We start from the raw sequence: 17,323 nt of genomic DNA on the forward strand, positions 1-17,323 counted from the left end.
CCATAGCCAGGAAACCATGACTATCTGTTGATCACAACGAGCTAGTCAACTAGAGGCTCACTAGGGACATATTGTGGTCTATGTATTCACACGTGTATTACGATTTCCGGATAATACAGTTATAGCATGAATAAAAGACAATTATCATGAACAAGGAAATATAATAATAATACTTTTATTATTGCCTCTAGGGCATATTTCCAACAGTTTGTGCTACAGATGAGCTAGAGTTCTAAAGGAGAATGTTGATCCGGCAGATATGACCCCTCTAAAGAAGCCCACCACTGAGCATGACCCACCCTGCATTTCAAACCGGCTGACAAGACTAAGCTTGTTGACTTCGTACCTAGCGATTCATCCAAGCAGTTCAGCATCAGCACCAATCTGGATCCAAAATAGGAAAGTGCGCTCATCGAGTTCATCCGTGAGAACCGGGACATTTTTGCATGGAAGCCTTCTGACATGCCAGGTGTACCGAGGGAACTCGCTGAGCACACTCTTAATATTGATCCGAAGTTTACACCGGTCAAGCAATTTCTTTGTCGCTAATGAAGAAAGACGCAAGGCAATTGGTGAAGAGGTAGCCCGGCTGTTGGCTGCTGGGTTTATCATCGAAGTGTTTCATCCTGAATGGTTGGCTAATCCGGTGCTGGTTCTTAAGAAAAATGGCACTTGGCGTATGTGTGTGGACTACACGGACTTGAATAAGGCTTGCCCGGCCGATCCCTTTGCTCTCCCGCGTATTGATCAGATCATTGATGCGACGGCGGGTTGTGAGCGCCTGAGTTTTTTGGATGCTTATTTAGGATATCATCAGATCAAGATGGCAGTTAAGGACCAGGAGAAGACAGCCTTCATCACTCCCTTTGGAGCCTTCTGCTATGTTTCTATGCCCTTTGGGCTCAAGAGTGCTCAGGCCACTTATCAGCGTTGTGTGCAAAATTGTCTTCACACGCAGATTGGGCGTAATGTTCATGCCTATGTGGATGGCATTGTGGTAAAATCCAGGTAGAAAGAAACACTGATAGATGACCTCAAGGAGACGTTTGACAATCTTCGGGTTTACAAGATGATGCTTAATCCGGATAAATGTGTTTTTGGTGTTCCGGCAGGCAAGCTTCTCGGGTTTCTTGTATCCAACAGGGGCATTGAGGCTAACCTAGAAAAAATTAAGGCAATCACATCCCTGGCTAAACCGAAGTGTATCAATGATGTTCAGCGTCTCGCGGGTCGGATTGCAGCTCTTAGCTGGTTTATCAGTCATTTGGGAGAGAAGGCAATTCCTTTGTATCAGATGTTGAAAAAGACGGATGATTTCGTCTGGAGTGACGCAGCCAATGCCGCTTTTGAGGAGCTAAAGCGGCAGTTGGTTGAACCGTCGGTTCTTGCAGCCCCAGTTGATCATGAGCCTTTGCTGTTATACGTGGCTGCCAATGCCCGAGCGGTCAGTGTGGCAATTGTGGTTGAGCGTAAAGAAGCTGGGAAGGAATATTCGGTTCAACGACCTGTATACTACACCAGTGAAGTCCTGATCGAGTCAAAACAACGCTATCCACATTGGCAGAATTGGTGTATGGGGTTTTTATGGCCAGTCGAAAACTCAAGCAATATTTTCAAGGCCATCCAATTACAGTGGTTAGTTCTGCTCCTTTGGGCGATATAATTCAAAACAGGGAAGCAACTGGCCGGGTTGCAAAGTAGGCAATCGAGCTTGGTCCACACGGTTTAAAATATGTACCTCGAACAGCCATCAAGTCTTAGGCTCTTGTGGATTTTATCAATGACTGGACCGAGTTGTAAGCACCGGAAGATAAACCGGATAATACGTATTGTACTATTCATTTTGATGGATCCATGCAGTTGGAAGGATCGGGGGCTGGAGTTGTCCTAACTTCCCCTCGAGGTGATAAAATTTTCTATGTCCTCCACTTGATGTTTCCTTGTACTAACAATGCATCTGAGTATGAAGCTTTACTCCATGGTCTCCGTGTGGCCAAAGAGATGAACTTAATTCGAGTTCATTGTTTCAGAGATTCTAATCTGGTGGCTCAGCAAGTTTCTGGTACTTGGGATTCTAAGGATACACTCATGGCGGCTTACAGGCGTGAGGTGGATATTGTGGCGGGTCATTTCAAAGGGTATCAGGTTGAGCATATCGATCGGCGCAAAAATGAAGCAGCAGCCGCTTTGAGCCGGCTTGGATCTCAGCGTAAACCGGTACCTCCTAACACATTTTTAGATATCTTGCATAACCCGTCTATTAAGTTGCCTACAGAAGAGGATTTGGCTGTTCCTGATCCGGAGGCTCAGTTGGTGGCCGCTTTACACATTGTACCGGATTGGACGGTTCCATATCTGGCGTATATGAGCCGGGGTGAGCTACCAAATGATTAAGTTCTGGCTCGACAGATAGTCCGGCGATCCAAGTCCATGGTTATTCACAATGGCGAGTTACACCGCTGTAGCGTTTCAGGCGTATTTCAGCGTTGTGTTTCTCCGGAAGAAGGCCAAGAGATCCTACGGGAAATTCATGAAGGGGATTGTGGTCATCATGTCGGTTCAAAGTCCCTGGTTGCAAAAGCTTTTCGTCATGGGTTTTACTGGTTGACAGCTCATGCTGATGCGGAGGATCTGGTAAAGCGATGTGATGCTTGTCAAAAAATTTCACGCAGAGCTCATGTTCCGGCTCAGGAACTACGGATGATTCCTATCACTTGGCCTTTTGCTACTTGGGGGCTTGATATGGTGGGAACCTTTAAACGTTCCCAGGACAAGAAGACCCACCTGTTGGTGGCAGTTGATAAATTCACCAAGTGGGTTGAAGCGGAGCCTGTTAGCAAGTGTGATGCAGCTACGGCGGTTCAATTTCTTAAAAAGATTATCTTCTGTTTCGGCTTTCCACACAGTATCATCACGGATAATGGTACCAACCTTTCCAAAGGTGAGATGGAGGATTTCTGTCAGAGAGAGCACATTCGGCTTGACCTAGCATCTGTGGCACACCCTCAATCCAACAGTCAAGCAGAGCGAGCAAATCAAGAAATTTTAAAGGGTCTTAAACCCCGGCTCATGATTCCCTTGAAGCGGACGCCGGGTTGTTGGGTGGAAGAATTACCTTCTGTGTTGTGGAGTATCAATACCACCCCCAATCGATCAACAAGTTACACGCCTTTCTTTATGGTATACGGGGCAGAGGCAGTTCTCCCAAGTGATATACGTCATGACTCGCCCCGGGTTGCTAATTATGTTGAAGCGGACAACGAGTAAGCTCGCCAAGAGGCACTGGACCTGTTAGATGAGAAACGGGATATGGCTTTGGCTCGATCGGCGGTTTATCAACAAGACCTACGGCATTATCATAGCCGCCGGGTTAGGACAAGAACCTTTCAAGAAGGTGACTTGGTGCTCCGGCTCATCCAGGATCAGACCGACATGCACAAGTTATCCCCGCCATGGGAAGGACCCTTTGTGGTCAGCAAGAATCTGCACAACGGATCATACTACCTCATTGACGTTCGAGACAACTCACGCAACTCTGAGGAGGAGACCCGGCGGCCGTGGAACATAGCTCTCCTCCGGCCTTATTACACTTGAGCCATAGGCTCTTCTTATGTACATATTTCGACAATGTATATATTATGATCAATAAATAAATCAGCATCCTTGCTCTAAGCGGGGCTTCTGCTATTTTTTCTCAAATATCCTTTGAGTTACATGGGGGCTTTAGCTGACAAAGCGGAGTACTACCTATTAAACCGGCTATCACGCCACAAATCTTGGGAGCTTCACACCCAAGGGGCCAAAGAGAGTCTGGATGCTATGCACAACTAAAACATAGGCACCCAATGAGCACAGCTCATCACGTTACTTGGGGGCTCCTTGTGTCAAATACCAAGGAGTTTGAATGGACCCTTGTAGCTGGGTATCGACCCACGGCTTGGAAGCCTGGTATATTTACCTAAAACCACGGGTTAACCTGCCTTCATCAAGTAAGACACTCCTATCTAGGTCATCCTGGCACGGCCCTCCGAACGTTTGACAGTTACTCTCATTGAGACCCTGCACTTGTCAAAGTTAAAACGGTGATTGGTTAGTTGGAGGTCCATCTTAAAAGGCTTTGTTAAATGGTTCAACTCAGCGGCCTGGCAGCCCACAAAAAGCCTCGAATTTGGGCCTGGCAGCCCTCAAAAAGCCTCGACTACACGGTTTTATTTGCGTTTTGTTAAATTTTATGTTAAACCGATTTTCTTAGCCTGGTCAGTCATCTTATTAGCCCGGTATTCTTTAAACCGGCTTGGTTTGCAACTACACGTTGACAGACCTTATTCTTAAACTGGAATTTGTTAAACCCGCCTGGCTTTGGTCATCTGGTGTGCATCATCACCCGGTATGATTTACTATACGACATCAGTACATGATGGAGTTATACAAGAATTTCATATTTGGGTTTTCACCCTTATTACAATCAAAGTTGATCAGCCAATTAAACAGGGATATTACATCACAGGTATGAATCATTTCATATTTTTATGGTTTGATTCTCAATCAGGCCTTTTCTTGGGCATTATGACCCGTCCGGCGGTAAACCGTCAGGACCCTTTTCTTTTTTATGCACACACAGGAGTTGCATATTATGATACCTGAACCAAAATTGACATTGACATGGCGGATCACATAAAGTATCTCCTCCTGCACGATGACATCAGATCAAAATAGTTTTTGCTACCCTATTACAAGGCACAGAGGCCCAAAATATGGAATTGTTTCACAATGGATAGTTTCTAACATATCAACTGAATTGACGGATTAAGCTTCATCGCCGGGTTGATGTGAGGTAGATGGGTCATCTGGCGTCGGTTCAGCCTCCTCCTCCCCATCCAATGGCTGGAAGTCATTGGTGGTCCAGTCAATCCGGGTTAAAGCCTGAAAGACAGCCTCTTCACTTATAAGCTCAGCCGGATCAACGTCAGAGGCGTAAGTGTGCTTACGGATTGGTGGAATAAGGTTCTGCACTTCAGGAATGACAGCTTCAATCCGTTTGTTGTTTGCGTCATAGAAGGACCGGTGAATCGTTAGATTAGCCTCTTCTGCCAACTGACTCGCCAGAGGACGCATCTCCCTTGTTACCCGTTTGAGGGTGTCGTTGTCAAATACTTCGTCGTTTTCTTGTGCACTAGGGAAGCCCTTGGCTATATCAGCCGGATCAAGATCAGCTATCCATGCCTTGACTCGAGTCAGTGCTAGTAAAGTGCCAGCCCGGGCAATGGATCGCTTCAATTCTTCTATCTGCGCGGGCGTCATAGATAGCCGGTCCAGCGTGTCTTTGATCAGTGTTGGAGCCGCATTGTCATAAGAAGTGGCGCAAATAACCCGTTGGACGCTGGTATACAGCTGTTCAATTAGCATATACGCGGCCTTGACTTTCTTCCGCATATCAGAACCCAGATGAGCAATGCGACTACCTATAGCGGTTTAAGAAGTTCATGTTAAACCGGAGAAAATTTCAAAGCGGAGTATTCATAAAGCCTTGGCAAACAATGCTAACCAAATATTGCAGAGGTCATGGCAATGATTTGGCGCTTTAATCCAGTAAGCTCTTCCGTCACCGGTTTAAGAGCTGACTCAGCGTTTTCTGCCCGCTTTAGCAATCCAGCCTTTTCGGTATCCCAGTTGGCCTGCTCAGACTTGAACCATTCTTTGAGCTGCTCCATGGTGGTTAAGGCAGTTTTCAACTCATTGGCTTTGGTGGTTTCTGCTTGTTGGGATTTCAGGTTTTCTTGAAGGTCAGCAATTTGCGGGACTTGTTGGTTTATCTCACTCTGCAACAGTAAGAGAGCATGTCCATATCTTTGTTAAAGTCCCAAGCATATAACCAGATATACATTTGGCACCTGGGGGCTAATGCGGATCATTTTTTTGCTGATTATTGAAGTCCCAAGGATTAATACAAGTTTTAATCATGGCACTTGGGGGCTAATGTGTGTTTGATCATAAATACACAAGGAAATTTCATGAAGTACAGTATGGAATATACAAAGTCTCGGTTTGACTTTCTAAAGACAAACCGGCCCTTGGGGGCTACAATGCAATGAAAGTACAGAGCAAAGAGCGAAACTGTTTACCTCATAGTGCTCCTTCGTCAGATTTACTAAACCGGCTTCATAATCACGGCTTGTGTAAAGCCGGTTCAAGAAGCCGGAGTGAAGGTCTTGAGCAGAGAGATCGACATAAGCTGACAAATCAGTCTTCCCCTTCCCCTTGCTCATGGCAGCAAATTCATCCTTGGCAGTGTGCTTTGATAGAGCAACCGGATTACCAGGGGCGGTATATGCAGTGCCAGTAACAACAACGTCATCATCTTTGGCCGGACTAGATGAATTGGCATTCTTAACAGGGCTTGGCGCCTTGGTAGCAAGGCTTGGCGGTTTGTTAACCGGGCTTGGCGGATCAGTAGTTGAGCCCCACTGTTCCACTATTGGACTTGGAGGAGCAGGAGGATGTGAAGTATCAACCTCTACATTTGGTTCAACCTCTGGCGGGTTAGCATCAGCATCTTGGTTTTGCCCAGCAGAGCTGTCTATGGCAACTTCAGGGTCTTTGCCATGATGCTATGGAGTCTTCTCCGGATTAACATCAACAGTAAGGTCGCTGGTCTTGGCTTTCTTACTTAAATCGAGCCTTGGCACTACAACATCAAAGATTAGAATATGGTAAACCGACAAATGAAACAAACAAATTAAGGAATAATATACTTACCCAGCAACGACTTTGAGAGGAGGCAGCTGAGTGGTTGAAGAACCGCCAGACGAGTTGGAGGAAGCCTGGTAATTCGGGTCAGACAGATTGAGAGGGCATCGGAAGAAACCTTTCAAAGGATAATGTTTTTCAGGAGAACAAGTCACCTCTGGACAATTTTTCCGGGTTGGCGTATCAGCTAAAACGGACAACGTGATTTGTTGACCGCTATGCCGGGTTGTGCGACGTGCTTCAACTTGCTGTGTCTTCAAAGAAAATTTTGGATCCAAATGAGCAAGGGGGTGAGATTGTTCTACTTTCTGGACTGTGCGGCGAATTCTTTGAACCGGTACAAGATCTGAATCGTAAGAAAGAAGGATTACCTCAACATGTTCTGCATGGCTGGCCTCAGCATCATCCTGGGAATAGTCATTGTCAATAAGATGAACGAAAGAGGAACCAAGTGAGTCAAGTTCTACCTTAGAGTCTAATTCTTCATCTTCTGCGGATCAGAAGACTCGGTGGTTTTCTTCTTGCCAGCTTTCTTGGTGGCCTTGGTCTTTGCACGAGGAGCCTAGGACGGTTTAGTCCGTTTCCAAAAGGAGTTGTTAGCCTGAAATTAAGACAAGGAAAGGTTAGTATACAGTCAATACGGAAGCAAATCAGTAAAGTATTTAGATGAACTTTACCGCTGGCGGTTTATTGGAGACGCAAAACAGAGCCAACCCGGTTTGGCTACATGTAGACATCGGTTCATCAAGCATTTTCTTCACCTATTCAATAACTTCAAGATCGGTCATTACTATTTTGTGATATCGTTGAGGGTCTTTCACATCACCAGTATATTCATGCATCAATCCGGGGCGGCGGCTTAAAGGTAAAATGCCCCCAAGAAACCCAGCAGCGGCCATCAGAGCCCGGAGCCTGGCGAGTTGAGGTGCAAAATTCTTCGGTTCTGCGGCGGTCAAGCATGAAGGTAATGGGTGGCTGTTGCTAAGCCGGTAAGGGCGATAACCTGGCAAAGGATTTTCTCCATCAGGGGCAGTGTTCCGGGAGTAAAACCAGGTCTGATTCCAATCTTTAGGATGGCTATGATGTTTTGCATGAGGGAAGTCGACTTCTTTCCTTTTTGAATTGAAACGCCGCCAAGCTCTGTGTTGGGACCATCTGAGAATTATGTGCGGCGGTTCAGATGAAAGAAGTCCTGGAACAGCTCCACGGTTGGCTCTTCTTGAAGATAAACTTCGCAGAAAAACTTGAAAGTTGCATATATTGGACACAGAGTTTGGACCAATATCTTGCGGATGAAGTTGGAAGCTTGCGAGGACATCCCGGAAATTTTTTGATCCGGGCGGACTGAATCCCCGGTCTAAGTGTTGCATAAAAACAATCACCTCTCCTTCTTGAGGTTCAGGTGGACATTCCGATTCTGGAACTCGCCAGTGGAGAACTCTTTTTGAGGCTAAAGCACCAGTGGTAACATAACCGTTGATTTGTGTTTCCGTGATCCGGGATGGAACCCAATTGCAAGCAGCGAATTGTTTCATCATTACGGAAGGGGGGAACTGAAAGGAAAAAACAAGTACCGCTTTTACACTTTACGGTTTAAGGTGTACAATCCAGTGTTAAACCGGGGGAAAATACTATGCAAGGTTCAGTTGGCGGTTTAAGAGAGGGCTAATGATATATGGCAGATTGGCTATCAAAAGGTTAAACCGCCCATAGGCAGAAGGGCCAGGATTCAAAATTTCTGCTAAGTGTTGACAGAAACAGGTTTCACACAATGATCAAATTTATTTGGATCTACCGCACATCTGTATAGCAATTTTTTCTGTAATCTCTAAAGGCGCTAAGCAGAACAGGGAAGGTTGTGTATTCTATAGAAGAAAAAGGATGGTCTGCTAGCATTAGAAACGGATGCGGAGTAACTACCGCATGAGATCTACACTGCTATTGGATCAAAACTACCGCGGCAGAAGGAAGGACGAAGAAGAAGAATGAAGAACTGTACAGAGGAGCTCGCAAACCCTAAACACAGATCTAAAGATGAAGGAAAGAGGAAATTTACCACTGCAGATTTGCTGCGGAGGGGTGTGACGAGTTTTTGGTCCGTTTCAGGTTGATGCAGCCGCCTTTGTCGATGCAGTTCTCAAGGATCACGGACAGCGGCGGAGCTTCAGAGCTTGGGCGTCGCGAGGAAGGAGAAGGCACAGAAGGGGAAAAGAGAGAAGGGCCCTCGGGCCTTATTTATAGAGGACAGAGTAAAATGGCAGGCGCAAGAATCAAGGAGCCTGAAACGGCAGAATGGGTGCGCCTGTTGCCTTGATTTTCAGGATAACCATTAAGTGAAGGGAATCTTTTTAATCTTTTTATACATAGATGATGTCATGATGGACCGTTGCTGTGTTCAGAATATGATGTCATGGCGGTTTACAAAATTTACAGGAGAAGACAATATGGCGGTTTACGAAAATACAAGAAGACGCCTACAAGATATCTTTGAAGTATTGAAGATTGACATGAACAAATTCAAATAAATTTGGGGCCTAATGTTGAGGATATAGCTACTGAATGTAAATCGGTCAGGAGGGCCCGGTTCACCCTCGACTATGCTGAAGCCCATGAAGATCCAGTAGATGGCGTTTTACTAATGAAGCTTAGAAGCCCGCAGCCCAAAGGCGGATTAGGGCCCATAATGGTAAACCGTCATGACTATGTAAACTTGTAATATAAGTTAGGAAAGGAGAGACCGAGTCGGACACTTTGTATGAGTTGGCCTCGGGGTTCTTTAGACCGGCCGGACGTCAACCTGTGTATATAAAGGGATGCCCGGCGGCGGTTCAAGGACAACAGACAACAACTCGAGACTCAGGCAAGCGTATTTCGCTCCCTTGTCATTGAAACCCAATCAATCCCATCACAACTAGACGTAGGCTTTTACCTTCATCGAAGGGGCCGAACTAGTATAAACTCCCGTGTCCCTTGTCCGGTTTAACCCCTTCAAGCTAACCCGTTGCGATGGCTCCACGACTAAGTCCTTTCATGAGGACATCTGACGTGTTAATTCCATGACACCAGTTAAATTCTCAACCTAGAATGATGTGCATGCCATGTAGTAAACCGATCCGGAGGAAGTATAGTAAAAATGAGGTGATTTTACCCAGCGATCAGCGGGGGAGCATGGCCTGTCATGCGGTCCCACGTGTCATGATGTACCAAGGCGATGCGCGTGTCCCTCTTGAGGCAGAAGCAATACTAGTACGTGGTTTGAGATGATGTCGAACCGAAGTGTGAAATAATGGTTGCTTCATCCGTCTGGGAAGGTGCGGCATTGTGGTTTGATGTCTCATTGCTCATTACTAACACTGGGCCGGTACGAGTGGGGTGCGTCCCCCCTATTGTTCTGCACTGTTATTTGGTGCTTGACACGTCGACCCGGTTGCACATGAGATGACCCCCACATCCTTTGTCAAAATAAACAACACCCCGATCAATGCATTTCACTCTTCCGTGCAACGGACGGGCACCTTACTTGCTCCTACAGGTGCTTAAGCTTGCCACATAGGCATAAAGTCTGATGTGGCAAGTTAATCAAGAAGAGAGAGACTAGTTTGGTGACCCAAGGAAGAAACGGTGCTAAGCGCGTGTACCAAGGTGAAAAGACAATTTTGAGTCTATAGCTAATTAAATGAAGCAAACTTAGCAACACCATTTCATTGGAAGAGGTCACTCCTTGGCAAATGCAATAAATACTAGTACTCCCTGTGTCCCATAATATTAGAACGTTTTTGGCACTACACTAGTGTCAAAAACGTTCTTATATTATGGGACGGAGGGAGTACGAAGAAAGAGATAGAGAGGAGTAAAAAATACACTTATAGCCAACCTTATAGCCAACCTTGTTGTAGTATGAGTGACTAAGTGATGACTATGTATGACATGCCAACATCAGATAGCCTAACACACCGTTTTAAATCTCCAAGGGCACGACCACGCGAGCGACGGGACGGTCGTGGTTGGCACGACCATGATACGGGCTGCTGTCAGCCCTTGGACCTGAGATCAAACGGTTGCATGCTAAGTTGCTGAAAATTTGCAGAATAACCCTCCAGGATAGGATATTCAACCATTAGTCTAGAATCATGCCATGCAACCGGTCGATCTCCGATCCAAGGGCTCTCGGAAGCCCGTATCATGGGAGAATGGAAAGCCACTACCCTGTCTTTCGCACGCTGGAAGTTCGCTCCTACTCATCCCCGCACGTCCTTTAATACTACGGCGGTTCGCTCCTAGTCGTCCCGTCCATTCACATTACGGCAAACCCACTAATCCTAACCCTCCTCCCAAATCCATGGCGTCCCAAATATCCCCGATCGGCGGTGAGTACAAGGTTAGAACCATCACCGGCGATGAGTTCGACGTCATCTACACCCGTTCTTCCGCGATGGTGAAAGGATGCCTTTCTCGCTTCAGACGCATGTTCGAAGACTCACATGATGAGTGGGTCACCAGGCTAGATGTTGAGTACACCACAGTCGTGGGACGAGAGAATGATCTAAAGGACGAAGAGAGGAAGAAGCCCGCCGTGATCTAGGTTTGCGTGCATGACTTATGCTTGGTCTACCACATATGCCATATCGACGTTGAGTGCCAGGATTTTAAGGACTTCCTCGAGAGAAACCTAGTCAAATTCGTTACTGTAGACTTTGGTAATGACAAAGAAGTCCTACGTCGGATAGGCCTCGTTGTAGGCAACACCTTCGACCTCCAAAAGAATCGGCTGGTGTCCTCTCGTCAGCCTTCAATGCTAACCCTGGTAGGAGCCAGGGTTCATCCTTCGTACGGTAAACTGGAGAAACCTCCATACACGTTTCATCGTCATGCATGGCAGAAGAATGTACTAGATATAGACCACATCCAGTATGTTGCAATGGATGGCTATCTTTGTTTCAATATCTACAAGGGTTGGATGAAGAGCAACAGCCAAGTTGGCGGTTCAAGCAAAGAAGTATCAGCCAAGAGGAAGAGGGACAAGGACGAAGTCGAGGACGTGGACGAGGACTCCGAGTAAGGTGGCAGTGTCATTGCTCATGATGGTTCTAATGCAGTGTCTACCGGAATAGTTGCAAAGTTTAATTCCAGGTGTGCTTAATTTAATTTGAGGGGTGTGTTGTGCTGAGCCCCTAGCAGAACTATGTTATGTTTCTTCTTGTTACTTTAACTCTTCAGTAAGTACATACTAGTATTTCTTACATTTCATATTTTAGTTGGTATAGTACTACCACTCGTTTATTCACATTATATACGTACAATATATATGGCCAACATCATATAGCCAGCAGTTTAGTTGTCAAAGAATTTCAGGGTGCTTAGTTTTGTCAAAGAATTCCAGGGTGCTTAGTTTTATTTGAGGGGTGGGTTGTGCTGGACACCATTATTGTGACTAGACTTTTTAATAGTACTATATTCATAATTTGGCGACGAGCGCTCTCTATATGTACCACCATTTTTTTAAATTTCAAGTTTTGCTCCATGGTGCAATCCATCGATACTACTGCTGTACAAAAGTATACATTTTTTAAAAGGCTAGAGGGCGGGGCAGTCTAGCTTGGTCGGTTTCACGAGAGGCGAGGGCCTTTGTGATTTGACGACTCATTACTGTTGGAAGGCAGGGCCTTGTGATTTGACTGCTCGTATAAATGCGTCGACGACCTAATCGAGGAGGAGCAAAGAACCGTGCGGTATACTCAAGTTTTCCACTGGAGTAGTACTGCGACGGAGGAGGATGAAACACGGCAGCCCAGTGCCATATGGCGATAAAAAATGATCTAATTTGCTAGTCATCTCATTGTTAGCATTGTTCTATTCATTCCCTCAAAAAACAAAAACCATTGTTCTATTCATGCCTCGCAGAGAACGTGACACGTGCGGCAAAACACCCGAAGCAAAAGATGAAACACAGCAGCAAAAGAAGAAGGAAGATTATCACCCCAAATGATCTAATTCGCCGCGGAGTCGTGACTGCTTCTTCATCGCCTCCATGACCTCCATCTCCTTGCGCGTCTCCTCTGCCATCTTCTTCATTCTGTCCATGACGCGGGATTTCTCGACGCGAGCCTTCATCATCTGTTCCACGGCCGCATTACGTACCTTGACAGCAGTCGGGTGCTCGATGCGGAGCTTCGCCAACTCCTCCTTCTGTTCCATGACGAGGGCCTGCAGCATCTTCATCGAGGAACTACTATTCTCATGCAGCTTCTTCCAGCCGGCGTTCTTCTCCTTCAACAGGTCGATCTCGTGGCAGAGCTTCACCTTGTCCTCCTAAAGTCGCAGGATTTCGCCGGTCGCCTTCTTCTCCGAGGCAATGCTCTTCTTCAGCAGCATCACCAATTCGGCGGTCAACTCCCCCTGCTGATTGAGCTCAGCGGGCATGTCGTCGAGGCTCTCCTTCAGCAACTCCATCAAGCCTTGGATGAACTCCTTCGGCTTATTGAGGTGCTTATTGAGCTGATCCGGCATGCCGTCGACGGATAACAACTCCAGCTCCGCCGGCTCGGCATGTTCGCCTCCGCGGCAAGGGTGCTCCTGGGAGCCATTGCCTGCTCGTGAGAGATCTTTCGAGGTGTCTGCGTGGCGGCAAGCCCTCTCTTTTTTTTCCGCAGCCTTGGTTGCTGCTCCCTTGTTACGAGTAGTTCTCGGCCTAGAGCTCTGCTCACCGGCCATGGCAACGAAGGACGAAGAAGAAGCACTTATGAGGAGGAAAGGTAGAGTAATTTTCGGTTACGTAGTTCCCCTTTTTATAACCTAAGTACACGCACTAGTAGTACTAATACCTGCATAGTGGGAACACGTTCAGGTTTGGTACATAGTACTAGTAGGTGTGATCAGGCTTTCTAATGTGATGGGAACAAGGTAAAGATTAATTGATGGTTTTGGTTTCGAGGCCCGAAACGGCTCCTGATGAGTTTACTGGAACACAAATTTCAAGTAGACTACACTGCTCAAATGCGTAAATATTATGTTACTGTCAAAAATTGGCACAAAATATGAAGGAGACCAATGGAAGTACTACTAGTAACCCACAATTTAACTACTCGCATGCGCGCAGTGGAGTAATAATGTCTTTCTTCCGCCCTCACGTCCACTCAATTTGCATGAGCTGTATTAATTGACCATCAATGAAGCGAACGACTTTACATGCGTCAAATTATCACATGGGGTGGATCTTGGTACAAAATTGCATCCGCCCATGTACCCGCGTGTGCGTGCGAGGGAATGAGTATGTGCGTGGCGTGCGTGCACATCTTCGCTTCGTGCATGTACCGCCAGTATGGCTCAGGGAGGACGAGTACATTCTTCTGGAACCAGCAGCACGTCACTGTGATCAATCCACGCAAGGAGGTCGCGACAACACCTCCACATGTGCCATGTGGCTTCATGAACTGTAAGAGAGACACTGTGTAGCGTGCCATTGATATTCTAATTTACGTGTTTTGCACATACTCGAAGTACTAGTAATTTACACGTGCATTGCACGCATCAGATTTTGCAACCAAATTATGAATAAATACCACACTATAGCATGTAAGCTCTTAGTCATATATGCGTGATGTAGCCCTTCGTTTAATTCTTGTAGTTCATCTCATTCAAAATCAAATTAGTTTTTATAAAAAAGCTAAGAACGCGTGAATAGGAAAAACATGGGATTATAGTGGAATGTCATATTGAATCCTACAGGATTGTACGAGTGTTTGATTGTGCATAGAAAAAACGCAGAATTCTTTCAAAGAGGTTTGAGTGGATGGGATGTTTCCTATGAAATCTAGTGCAAATGAATCATATGTAAAAATTCCCATGGTTTACAATCCTACGAATCAAACAACCAAGATACGAAAAATTCCTAATGATTAGAATCCTCCAAAATTCCTTTGAGAATCCTTTGAATCAAAGAAGCCCTTAATCTATTTTATAATTCATGGAATTGTGCGTTGTAAAGCATAAAGTAAAAACAAATAATGGCAATTCAACTAGAAAAAAAGTTTGGGCAGTTATGATATGGAAGATTCTAGAACAAAAGAGAACCACTGTTGTTTTGAGGTTTGTGCATTATGCTTAAGTTCAACTATGGAGTCTGCTAGATTGTACATGTGGCAAAATCCGGTGGGGGCTAGAAGATGGTGCGAGGGGCCGAGTGGAGGGAGACTATGAAGGAATGCACAAGTGCGAGATCGATATTTAGAGAGAGGGGGCGAACACGTGCGCTGTTGCACGCAGTGGTGGAGCCATGAAAAATAAATGAGCTAGGGGGCCAAGCATTGCTAATCCTTTACGAGGAGGGTCAATTCATGAAATTAAAACTTTTTTAGCAGCAATTGTCTAATGATCACATTCACATTAGCCTCGATATATAGAGATGTTAGGGGGGGCAGGGCCCTTACTGCCCCCTGTCTTCGCCATTGTGCACGCATCTGAGAGATGAAGCAGAAGGCATGGATGATGAGAGGGGGACGTTGGATATATAATTAATGTGGGTGTATTAGCTATTTATGTTAATCCTATATAGAGAGGTATAGATTGATCAATGTGGATGTGGGAGAGGTATAGATTGATCGATGTGGACATGGGAAAGAGGGTGAGACCTCACTGGATATATCGATTGATCGGGTTGTGTGGAAAACTATGAAAGACCTAGCTATATACACACATACATAGAGGAACATCGATCATTGCGCATGCACGCGTGAGAGATAAAGAATGCCCGGTATGAGGGAGAGGGGGATGTGTGTGGGTGTGTGCTTTCATGGGAGACCGACCTGAAGAAAAAGATTGCATGCATGCGATAGATAATGTCGACTGGTAGTGTGTGTGCATGCATGCACGAGAGAAAGTTAGTGGTACAATTATAAAGAGAAGACTAATGTGTGGGTGTAAAAGAATAGATGAGGTCATAATCAATGTAAAGTTGAATTCAAATATTTGAATAAGAGATCCTGATGTTTGAAACCCATGCATGCATGAATATAACGGAGATCTGCGCGGTGTGCTTTGGAAATGAGCATGTTGTAATGTATACACATTGAACAAGGTCAGACTGATTTGAATTTGAGATACCGATGGCAGACATCATTTTCCCATGTCACATCTGTGCATGTAATTGGAGATGATGGGCGGCTTTCGCATCACATATCTATATCTATACCCCTATATATATATATATATATATATATATATATATATATATATATATATATATATATATACAGACGGTCTATTCTGCTAATATTAGCAGAATAACTATTCTGCACACCACTTCGGCACTGCACGCTCAATAGAAGCGCACTGCATCATTTTGACGACGAGCACTGCAATAGAGACTAGTGAACTTCGTGTCGAAAAAAATTGCACGCGGTGTTTTTTCTGTACTATTTTCGCTCTAATTTTTTACCCGTTTATAGGAATTAGGTGTGTAATATACCATTGAAAAGCTATGGATTAGGCACAACTTTGACATGTTGAACACTTTTCAAGATTCCACACGGTTTAAGAGCAGTTTTGAAAATAGTGCGGCGGATGACGAGTGGCAGCCAGCATTTTTTCGCATTTTTTTCTAAACCGCTTGTCAGAATGAAGCAAATGATACGCCGTTGGATAGATATCATCGAGGCACATCTTTTTCATATATAAATCTTTTTCTAATTCATTACGGTTTAAGAGCAGTTTCAAATTTACTAAATCGTGGAATTCTGTTTTTCAAATTTTTTCAAATTTTCGGTACTGTTTTCGGTCCAGTTTTTGAACCGTTAATCGAAACGAGGCGTGTAATATATCGTTGAAAATCTATGGACGAGGCGCAACTTTCTTATGTTGCAATGTTTTTGAGATTCCTTACGGTTTTAAGTTAATTTTGAAAATCGTGTGGCGGACGACGAGTGGCAGCTGCTACTTTTCGCGAAATTTTTACAAATCGCTGCTCGGAATGATTCAAATGATACATCGTTGGAAAGGTATCGATGAGGCGCAACTTTTTCATGTAGAACACTCTCTCTAATTCTTTACGGTTTAAGAGCAGTTTTAAATTTACCGAAATGCGGACTCTCTGTTTTTCGCGACACCCAAATCGACGTGCGTACTTCATCCGACTGAAAACCGCACTGCATCGGATGAAATGCCGCACTGCATTAGACGGGGAAGAGAACTGCATGGTTTCTTTTTTGTAGGAAGTAAATTTTTGAAGACGAGGAAGATAACCGCACTGCTTTTAGACTGAAAACCGCACTGCATCAGACGGGGAAGAGAACTGCATGGTTTCTTTTTTGTGGGACGTAAATTTTTGAAGACGAGGAAGAAAATCACACTGCTTTTAGACTGAAAACCGCACTGCATCAGACGGGCTAGCGGACTGCATGATTTCTTTTTTGTGGGACGCAAACTTTTGAAGACGAGGAATTAAACCGCACTGCGTTTAGACTGAAAACCGCACTGCATCAGACGGGCTAGCGGACTACATGATTTCTTTTTTCCTTTTCCATTTACATAAGAAGGGCTTCCTTGTGGGTTTTCCATTTTCCTTTTACATAGCGAATCACAA

The sequence above is a fragment of the Triticum aestivum genome, chromosome 5B, assembly GCF_018294505.1.
Source record: "Triticum aestivum cultivar Chinese Spring chromosome 5B, IWGSC CS RefSeq v2.1, whole genome shotgun sequence".
Classification (NCBI taxonomy): domain Eukaryota; kingdom Viridiplantae; phylum Streptophyta; class Magnoliopsida; order Poales; family Poaceae; genus Triticum; species Triticum aestivum.